The following is an 11392-nucleotide window of genomic DNA, read 5'->3' as shown; positions in this document are numbered from 1 at the left end:
GGAACACACTGGTTCTCCCCAGTCCTGGAACTGGGGAGAACCAGCGGGGAACACAACTTACGCTTTTGCCCTGGAGACAAATCTTGAGGGTCCGGGATAACGGTGGCCACTTCCCTTTCCACTGCCACGGATCAGTTTAGAAAGAGCACGGGCTACAGTTCTGGCCGAGGAGACGTGAGGGGCGTTCTGTTGGGCGCTGCTACAAGCTTTCCTCACTTTTATAAAGGGGAACAAGGAAGGGAGGGAGCTGCTCTCTGCCCTGCACCCTCCGAAGGTTTGGGTGCTCCGCGTACAAGAGGGGATTCTTGCTGCTGCTGCGGCAGCCGACTTGCAGACGCTGGCCACTGCTGGCAGGCCTTGACTTCACCGTGGAGCCACTGGCACCACCACGTGTCCTGAGAGCTTAAACCGACGCCGACTCCTCTGTTATTACGGCCCAAAGCATACGCACTATAGATATCTAAACTCACCTTTTTGCTGCTTTATCACTCCTACCTTCCCGCTCCTAAAATGTAAGCTCTGTGAGGGGAGGGGCCTGTCCCTCCATCACTATGTCCCCATCACGTGGACTGGGCATTGTCTGGCACAGCTACAGCAGGTGCTTGATGAATGCTGGCTGCATTCATGCATGAGGGTCCTCCAGGGCAGGGACTCAGTCACTGTGGCTTCTGGGAGCGGCAGGGGCTCAAAAGCCTTCGCTGGATCAACAGGCAGGGAAGCCAGAAGACAGCTTCTTAAGAAACAAATTTAATACTATATACAAGGGAAAACGTACAGAAACAACAAAGGAGACGCAACAGGGCTGGAGGAGCCCATCCCAACTAGCTGCCCACGCAGAGGGCCGATGCCAGCCCCTAGCTCGCCCTACTCCTCCTACAGTTGGAAGGGCTCCACGGGCCACCTTGCCCTGGCGGTGGGATCCACGTGGTCCTGAAGCCGGTGCCACTTCATGTGGGCATTCCGACCCTTGATCTTGCCAAACACCCTGAGGAGGCACCAGAGGACACAGGGGTCAGAGCAGGGGGAGGCGGGTAGCCCTGAGGGGGGCACCCCAGAGGGCTGAGGGCAGGCGGTGTGGGAGCATCCAGGGAAAGGGCGGTACCTCTCACACTCCCGGCAGGGAAAGAAGCCCTGGCCCTTGCTGCTCCCCGGCAGCTCAGGGGTCCGCTTCGAGCCGGTGTTTGGGCTGGAGTTGGGGATGGACTCCCTCCTGTAACTCTCAGTAGTCCTCGGTAATTCGGGGGTTGGACGGTGGCTGGGTTTCCTCCGAGGGCTACGAGTGACCTGCACAGGGGGCAGAGGTGATGAAAGGGTGCTGACCGCCCCGCCGCCCTTCTAAGGGAGAAGCAGGTGTCCAGAGCATCCAGACGTCGCGGGGTGCACCCCCCCACCGCCAGCCAGCTTGGATGGGCACCGGGCATCCAGATCCGTGCTGAACTCCTGAAGCCCTATCCCGAGACCCTCTACCTTCGCTTCTGTCCTGTCTGCTTCACCCAGCTCTCTCTTGACCCTCTTTTCCGGCACTGGGGCTCGGCCGCAGTCAAACTTGTTCATTTTCTTCTGCATGTAGTAGAACTCGACACACTGGGCTACTGTTTTTGTCTGGACCTAGTGGAGGAAGACAGAAACCGGCTAAGGACAGTGCCTCAGGAGTAGCAGTGAGTATGGCCTTGACGCCCTAAATCCCCTCCCCATGGGGCCAGCCGCCACTTTTTGAAAGCCCTCCTGAAACGTTTCTCCCCTACGGCTTGGTATGCTCCACTGCTACGGGGGACAGAGAATCACAAAGTCCTCCTGGGGATGAAGGAGTTCAGAGAGAAGCCACCAGAGTCAACACCATCTAAGCTCTGCACGCTCTGAGCAACAAGGCTGGCCCAAGAAGGCTTCTCTCCAGGAAAACGCACACACGGTACACACGAGGACGCTCACTGTGACATCATGTGGAGCCACATGTCTACCGACTGGGACTAATTAAACCAGAGTGTCCTTACGTGGTGGATACCTCATAGCCTTATGTGACAGCTAGGCAGAGCCCTCCAAAAAACTGAAGAGGAAGGAATACTTCCCAACTCAGTCCGTAAGTTCAACATTTCTCTGATACCAAAGCCAGACAAAGATATTACAAGGAAAGAAGCCTACAGACCAATGTCCCTCATGAACATAGATGAAAATTTGTAAACAAAACTTTAACGAACAGAATCCAACAATATATATGTGTATATATATATATACGTGTATCTATATATATATATATATATGTATATATGTATATATGTATATATGTATATATGTATATATATATATATAAAGGACAATATACCATGACTAAGTGGAGCTCATCCCAGAAACGTGAGGTTGGTTTAACAATCGAAAATCAATGTAATTCATCATATTAAACTTAAAAAAGAGAAATCATATGAGCATCTTGATAGGTGCAGAAAAAGCATTTGATACAATCCAATGTCCATTCCTGATGGAAACTCTCAGCACAATAGGAATAGAAGGAACTTCTCTTCAACCTGATAAATGATACCTACAAAATCCCTACAGCTAACGGTGGAGTGGTTTCCCCTCAAATATCATGAACAACACAAGGATTTCCACTCTCACCACTTCTACTCAATACTGTACTGGTGGTTCTAGAGTGCAAAAAGGCAAGAAAAAAAGTAAAGGCATCCAGGTTGGAAAGGAAGAAAGAAAAGTGTCTTTACTTGCAGATGATGTGACTGTCTATGTAGAAAATTCAGTGGAATCCACAAAAAAGTTACCAAAACTAGTAAGTTAGTTTGGCAACATTTCAGAACACAAGATCCATATAAAAATCAATTTTATTTCTATACATACTAGCAACAAACCATTGGAAACTGAAATAAAAAAGAACTCTATAACATCATAAAAAACACAAGTACTGGGCTTCCCTGGTGGCGCAGTGGTTGAGAGTCCGCCTGCCGATGCAAGGGACACGAGTTTGTGCAATGGTCCTGGGAGGGATCCCACGTGCCATGGAGCGGTGGGGCCCGTGAGCCATGGCCGCTGGGACTGCGCGTCCGGAGCCTGTGCTCCGCGGCGGAGAGGCCACAATGGTGAGAGGCCCGCATACCGCAAAAAAAAAAAAAAAAAAAAAAAAAAAAAAAACAGAAAAAAACCAAGCGCTTAGGAATAAATCTGACAGAAAGTATGCAACAACTGTACACTAAAAACTTCAAAACATTGCTGAAAAATTAAAGATTGAAATAGAGAGATACACCCTGTTCACGAGTCAGAAGACTCAATATTGTTAAGGTAACAACTCTCCCCAGTTGACGTAACGAGTCAAAAACAGTACCAATCAAGTTCCTAGCAGAAATTTTTATTTTGAAATTGTCAAGTTATTTCTAAAATTCATAGGGAATTAAAAAGGATGTAGAATACAAAAAATAACTTTGAAAAAGAATAACAAAGTTGAAGGACTAACATTTTCTAATTTCAAGACTTAGAATAAAGCTACAGTAATAAAGACAGTATGGGAATAGCTTAATAAAAGACAAACAGATCAATGGAACAGAATACAGGGTCCAGAAGTAGATGCATATATATATGGCCAACTGATATTTAACAAAGGTACAAAAGCAACTGAGTGGAGAAAGTATGGTCTTTCCAACAAAAGGTATTGGAATAAATATCCATATGCAAAAATGAACTCACCTCGCACCCCATACAAAAATAAACTTAAAATGGATCATAAATCTAGAAATAAAACCTAAAACTATAAAACCTCCAGAAGAAAACATAGGGGAAAATCTTTGTGACTTTGGGTTAGGCAAAGATTTCTTAGATACAACACGAAAAGCACAGTCTATAAAAGAGAAACTAGTAAGTTAGGCTTAAGCAAAATTTACAACTTTTCTTCAAAAGACACTGTTAGAAGACTGACAAATGGCATATTGGGAGAAAATATTTCCAAAGCATATATCTGGATAAAGGACTGGTGTTCAGAACAAAATAAGAACTCCTACAGCTCAATAAAAACACAGACACTCCAATAAAAACAGAGGCAAAAGATATGAACAGACAGCTCACCAGAGAAGGTGCACAGAGAGCAAAAAAACACAAAGATGCTCAGCATCATTAGTCATTAGGAAAATGGAGTCAGATGCTACTGTACACTCATTAGAATGGCTAAAATTAAAGAGACTTAGCATACCAAGTGTCGACGAGGGTGTGGAGCAACTGGACCTTTCATAACCTGCTGGTGGGAATGGGAAGTGGTAGAGCCACTTTGGAAAACAGTTTGGCAGTTTCTTAAAAAGTTAAACATACATCTACTATAAGTTACCCTCATTCCCCTCCTAGGTATTTATAATCCCAACCCCGTGTCCGCAAAAAAAAAAAAAAAAAAAAAAAAACCCAGTACATGTCCGTACAAAGACTTGTATGTAAATGTGCAGAGCAGCTTTATCTGTAGTCATCAGTAACTGGAAACCACCAACAGGTGGATGATTAAATGAACGGTGGTCCGTCCACACAGTGGTATACTCCTCAACAGTAAAGGGATGAACTATGGGTACACACGACAACATGGATGAATCTCAAAATCATTAGGTTGAGTGTAAGAAGCCAGACAAAGCAGATCACGTGCTGTATGATTATTCCATTTATATAAACCTCTAGAAAATGCAAACTAATTTAGAGTGACAGAAAGTAGACAAGAGTTGACTAGGGACCCGGGTGGCAGGAAGGAAGGGTTGCAAAGGGGCAGGAGGGAACTTTTGGGGGTGAAGGATACTCTCATTATCTCGATCATCGTGGTGGTCTTACAAGTGTATAACTATGTCAAAAACATTAAATCTCACACTTCGATTATGTGCAATTTTGCGTACATCAAGTTAAAAAAAAGAGCAAACTAATCAGCAGGATATTAAGTATATGATGTCATCCTTTTTTGAGAAAGTGCATATAGGTGTGTAAAATCCGTATGGGCAATAAATACCTGTCAGGTTATCAAATCAGAAGTAGGATTGTGGGGAGGGGTCTGGAGGGCTTTATTTTGAACATGGGATTCATTTCTCTACCGTTTCAGGTTGTTCCAAGCAATGGCATTGTAGTTGTCAACTGTTCACAGCATGAGCAGAGTATCGCCCCTGAAAGGCCCTGCAGTTCTAGCGCCTCGGCCGTGTGAAGGAGCCTTGTCTACACCAGCCTGCCATGTTCGCCTTACCATCTTGTGTATCAAGTAGAAGTCCTTCTTGTAGGCACGGAACGCCTTCTTAAAGAGCCTCTTCTCCATGGAGGTCCAGATGTCCGAACCTATTGGAGAAACAGCCAAGAGGAGGAAGGATGTTTCTCCTTCTGGGACCACAGCCACGGCTGAAGTGCAGACTCCCCTCCTTTTTCAGGCCACCGAGCGCCACTTATATGCCAAGATTTCTGCTAAGCCCCTTACTTGCTTTATCTCACACAATCCTCACAAAAACCTTAGCAGGTAGGGGCGATTACCATCCCCACTTGACAGGTGCAGCAACTTGAGGCTTCCTCTGGTTAAGAGACTTGCCAAGGGCAGGCGTGGGGCCCTGGTTGCCTGACTCCAAGGCTGGAGTGCTCAACTGGGAAACCTGAGCCCACCCCAACCTGGCACTCCCCTTCTGGCCAGGAAGAGCCCACGAGGGAACCAGTGGAAAGGGGAAGGTTGGATCCAACTAGAGAACAGCACCCACTGAGTCCCCCAGAGAGGACGGGCCCTTCTGGGAGGGCAGGTGCAGGCCCCAAGAGAACTCCGGGAGGCACGTGCAGAGCTTGCCATGGAAAGTGACTGGCTCACAGGGGCCTCAGCCAGGCCAAAACCACGCGGGCAGCCACGCTCGTTACCTGTGTAGTGATAGTTGGCGAGAGGGTGAGTCCGTGGCTTCTGGGGTCCTCTCAGTAACAGGGTCTCCAGGGCAACCTGGAACGACAGGAGTGGTGGGCAACTCTCTGAGGGAGGGAAGGTGAGGTAGAGGCCCACCTTCATTCTTTCATCCAATCAGAAAATATGTGCAGCCCTCCCTAAAGCCACCCCTACCCCAGGGCGACTCAAAGTGTGGTCGGTCTGTGGACTGGCCACCAGCTGTGAACCACTTGGGACACATTGCCTACAGCACTAAGCGGACTGTTGAGTGCAGCTGACGTTACCTTTTTCATAGCAAGATTTACTTGATGACGAAACAGTGTGTGGACTTATTCTGGCACAAGCTCCTTATTTCTTCAGGGAGCAGCATTTGGAGTGGCACTGCCCCCGCCCTACCCCATGTTATGGTCCTCATAGCACTAATCATTATCTATCACTTGTAAAAAATGTATTTCATGTGTTCACTCTCCTAAAATGTAAGCCCTGCAAAGAGAGGGCATTTGTCTTGCTCAACAGCGTAACCCCGGTCAGGACTCGCTATGCAGTTTGCAGGACCCAGCGCAAAATGGAAACACGGGGCCCTGTGCTCAGAAACTATTAAGAATTTCAAGATGGTGGCAGCAGAGCATTAAACCAAGAATGGGCCCCTGAGCTGGCCCCAGCCTGATACCGTGACATCACCAGGTATCAGGAGGACCCAGTAAATGTGTGCTGATTACTCTGCTGAGCACCCACCACGTGCCAGCCACTGCCTCTCAGCTTGAGAAAAAGCACCATGTAGCCCTGACTCTTGGGTCTCCAACTCGGGTGACGTGACTTCCTCTCCCACTACACACAGTTGGACTTCTTCATTTTCTAAACTTCAGGATTGTGAGGAGGGTCCTTGGAGGAGGCAGAGGCATTTCTGTTGCATCTGAGGTTTGCATACACCATTTTTAATCCAAAAGTTAATGTTCAGTAAATAAACCAGATGAATGCAGGCCCTGAGTTGGTTCTGCTAGGCACCGCCTCCCCAGTGCCGCGCTGAGATGAGGTAACGCTGGAGGAACCCTGGTGCTCTGCTGTCACCCCAGAGAAATAACTGATTGAGCCCGTATGTGTGCATTTCCCCTACGTTCAAAAGGACACCACCAGTCCCAAAGCGACCAGGGAGAAGGGTGGGTGGCCAGCCTTTGGTTCTCGTGAGCTGCAAAGCCCCAAGTAGAAGGCACGTGTCTTGCGCCTAGAGCCCCTGGCCCTAAGAGACCAGGGAGCTTCCCACAGCTCCTCTGAGCCCCCGCCTCGCCTGCACCGCACCTGGATGTTGCCCTGGGCTTCATGCAGGCAGTGCAGAGCGAGCTCCAGGTTGGTGCCCCCGCCCGGCATCACGCTGGAGCAGGCCACGTTGCAGAGCTCGGTCACTGTTTCCAGCAGGCAGCCCGGCAGCGAGAAGGAGAGGAGACACAGAGGGTCAGCAAGTGCCAGAGAGGAAACCTCCCCAACAGCACAGATGGGGTGGGGGGCTCCTGTCACCATCTCCCTCACCTCTCTGTTACAAGCAGGCTGAGGGAAGGGAGCGACAAGGAGGATGGGCAGAAACCCTGCTCCTGGCACCTGCTCTGGATGGCCTGGCCAGCTACTGGGTGAGAGGAGAGGTGGGGCAAGGGACTGCAGCACAGCAAAGCAGTCCTGCGCTGAAGGCCAGCTCTGCCCACCCCACCCCCGCCTGGGGATCACTGCTTCTTGGTCAAGGTGAGAACTGGGAGGAGAAACCCCTTGGACATGGAGGAGGGCTCTCGGGAACCTGGCCCCAAAGTCTCAGTCACCCCTATCCTGCGTCTTCGGGTTGGTCATCACATCTCCCCATGGCTTCCAGACCAGAGTAGCTACATGCTCGTCACTTCCAGCCAGTGATCTGTCCTGGAGCTCTGGGATCTCAGCCTGAAACTGGCTCCCTATGTTGATGTGTCTGAAATGAGGCCACACACACGGACATAAAAGGCATAGGTGTGTGACCAAGATGGGAAATACAAGAGAGATGTGTGGTGAGCCCTGCTCAGCAGGGCTGTGGAACCCACCTTTTGGCCATCTCTCAGACACAGGGAGTGCTCATCAGCCCAGCAGACACGCCACTGGTATTCCAGAGACCTCTTGAGGGATACTTCCTTCCTTCCTCCAATTTGCTTTTTCGCCAGATTTCTGGCTTCAGGCGTTTGGGGTCTAGGACAGGGGAGGTATGTGCTGATACCTGGCATTCTTCTGTATCCAAGGGAACATCCAAGCTACAAAACACTATCTCACTGCGCCATCACCAATTCTATCTAGAACCCCAGGGTGCTGGGCATTCTGTCTGCAGACATCCAACTATGGTATGTCTGGACAGAAGGAATATTGGGGAAACACCTGGAAAAATCCACCACTTCTCTCCTAGAGAGGTTCTGGGTCTAGACCTGACTTTCCCGTGATGAAGGCTCCCTTGGGAAAAACCGACACTGGAATGCAAGGAGGGTAAAAGCATCCCCACGTTGCAAGGACCCTCAGGTTCTAAGTCTGTTCCAACTCACGGTTCAGTGCTGATCTTGCTGTTGTCCTTCACCACACTGATGCCAAAAGAGCCGTCCATGTGATCTGGAAAACACCCAAAGAAGAGCCTCAAGGAGACTGGCTACAACTGACCCATGAGGCCCTTTTTGCCTGCCTTTCCAGAGCAGCTAAGAGCAGGCTCTTCAAGATTGCATGGTATACACACACTACTGTATATAAAATAGATCATCAAAAAGGACCTACTGTATAGCACAGGGAACTATACTCAATACTCTGTAATAACCTATATGGGAAAAGAATCTAAAAAACAATAGATATGTGATTATGTATAACAAAATCACTTTGCTGTATACCTGAAACTAACACATTGTAAATCAACTCTAATCCAATATAAAATTGAAAATTGGAAAAAAAAGATTGCATGGTATGGAGTTTCCTCAAAAATTAAAAGTAGGACTACCATATCATGCAGCAAACCCACTTCTGGGTATTCATCCAAAAGAACTGCAGTCAAGACCTCAAAAAGATATCTCAACTCCCATGTTCACTCCAGCACCATTCATAATAGCCAAGATGTGGAAACAACCTAAATGTCCACTGACAGATGAGCACATAAAGGTAATGTGACATCAACATACAATGAAATACCATTTAGCCTTAAAAAGAAATTCTGCAATACGCAACAACATGGATGACCATTGAGGACATTATACTAAGTGACATAAGCCAGTCACAGAAAGAGAAATACTGCATGACTCCACTTATATAACGTATCTAAAGTAGTTGAATTCATATTGATAGAATCAAAGAGTGGAATAGGGGTTACCAGGGGTTGGGGCAGTGGGAAATGGGAGGTTACTAATCAATGGGCATAAAGTTTCAATTAATCAAGCTCTAGAAATCTGCTGTATAACATTGTACCTATAGTCAACAATACTGTATTGCACACTTAAATCTTTGTTAAAAGGGCAGATCACAGATTAACTGTTCACATCACAATAAAATAAAATAAAAAGATTGCATGGAAGTGGGATAAGACTTCTGAAAATGTAGAGTAAGGAACTCGGCAAAACAACAGATTTACTGACAAAAATCATTGAAAAAGAAAAAAAAAAAAAGAACAGTAAGCTAAAGTCTCTGCACGTTGTCCCAAAGGCATACAGCATTTTAAGAAATACTCATTCAAGGGCCTCCCTGGTGGCGCAAGTGGTTGGGAGTCCGCCTGCCGATGCAGGGGATACGGGTTCGTGCCCCGGTCTGGGAGGATCCCATGTGCCGCGGAGCGGCTGGGCCCGTGAGCCATGGCCGCTGGGCCTGCGCGTCCGGAGCCTGTGCTCCGCAACGGGGGAGGCCACAACAGTGAGAGGCCCGCATACCGCAAAAAAAAAAAAAAAAAAAAAAAAAAAAAAAAAAAAAAAGAAATACTCATTCAAGAAAACCCACTAAATCTCGGGAAGAACAGTGAGAGTCTGTGGCACTGGAGCCATGGCCCACCCCCTTACCCACCTAGCCCCCAGCTCTTTGTAACGGAAGCTCTACCCAGGTAGGTGCAGCCAAGGAGATGGGGGCTGCTTCTTCCCCTGGCTCCCATGCTTAAAGAATTAAAGCAAGATAAAATAAAAATTTGTCATCAAAGAGAAAATGCCATCAAGAGATGGAAATTAGTTTTTAAAAAGATACAAATGTGGACTTCCCTGGCGGTCCAGTGGTTAAGACTCCACGCTTCCACTGCAGGGGGCATGGGTGTGATCCCTAGTAGAGGAAGTAAGATCCTGCATGCTGTGCGATGCAGCCAAAAAAAAGAAGAACCAAATGGAAATAGTTCAGGGGTTAAAAAAGTACAATAACCAAAATACGGCTCAACAGTACATCTGAGCTGGCAGAAGAAACGATCAGCAAACCTGAAGATAGAACAATGGAGACTATGAAATCTGAAGAACAGAGAGAAATAAATATAGGAAAGTGAAGAGAGCCTCAGAGAAATGTGAGATGTCATTACATGCAACAATATATATGTATTGGGAGTACCAGAAAGAGGGGAGAAAGGGACAGAATATTTAAAGTATTAATGGCTGAAAATTTCCCAACGTTGATGAAAAACAATATGTATATCCAGCAAACTCTACAAACTCCAAGAAAGATTAAACACAAAGAGCTCTACATCCAGACATAACATAGGCAAAATGTGGAAAGCAAAAATAAAGATAAGATCTTGAAAGCAAAAAGGGAAAAACAATTTGTTACATACAAGGGCACTACAGTAAAATTAACAGCTAACTTTTTAAGAGAAACGATGTAGGTTACAAGGCAATGGGATAATATATTCAAATTACTGAAAGTAAAAAAGTGTTAACCAAGTATCTTATATTCAGCAAATTATCTTGCAAAAATGAAGGTAAAATAAAGACACTCCCAGATAAATAAAAACTGAGGATACCTGTTGCTGGCAGACCTGCCTTACAAGAAATATTAAAGGTGAAATATTATTCAGCCCGCAAAAAGGAACAAAGTACTGATACATACTGCAACTTGGATGAAACCTAAAAACATCATGCTAACTAAAAGAAGGCATTCATAAAGGACCACATACTGTATGATTCCACTCATATGAAATATGCAGAATAGCCACATCGATAGAGACAAAGTAGATTAGTCGTTACCCACGGCTGGGGATGGGGAGGATGGAAAGGAGGGACTGCTAATAAGTACAGGGCTTCTTTTGGGGATGATGAAAATTTCTGAAAACTGATGGTAGTGATGGTTGCACAGCTCTGTGAATATACTAAAAACCATTGAATTCTATACTTTAAAGGGATGAATTGTATGGTATGTGAATTATATATCCCTAATAAAAATAAATAGTAAAGAAAGTCCTTCAGATTGAAAGCAAATGACATCAGATGGTAACTTGAATCCAAACCAAAAAAAAAAAAAAAAAAAAAGCGAAGCGCTAGTAAATATGGGTAACTATAAAAATCACTAGGATTACATATTTCTTTTCTTTTT

General features: G+C 46.4%; 1 pseudogene; it reads right to left on the bottom strand.

Annotated features, from left to right (window-relative positions):
- Positions 1-152: 152 nt before the first annotated feature.
- LOC132479630 (zinc finger protein 541-like) overlaps positions 153-11392 on the bottom strand; it is a 29067-nt pseudogene continuing 17827 nt past the window's right edge.

Source organism: Mesoplodon densirostris, chromosome 19, assembly GCF_025265405.1.
Source record: "Mesoplodon densirostris isolate mMesDen1 chromosome 19, mMesDen1 primary haplotype, whole genome shotgun sequence".
NCBI lineage: Eukaryota > Metazoa > Chordata > Mammalia > Artiodactyla > Ziphiidae > Mesoplodon > Mesoplodon densirostris.
Note: the sequence above shows the minus strand (reverse complement) of the source record. Positions and strands in the feature narration are given on the sequence as shown.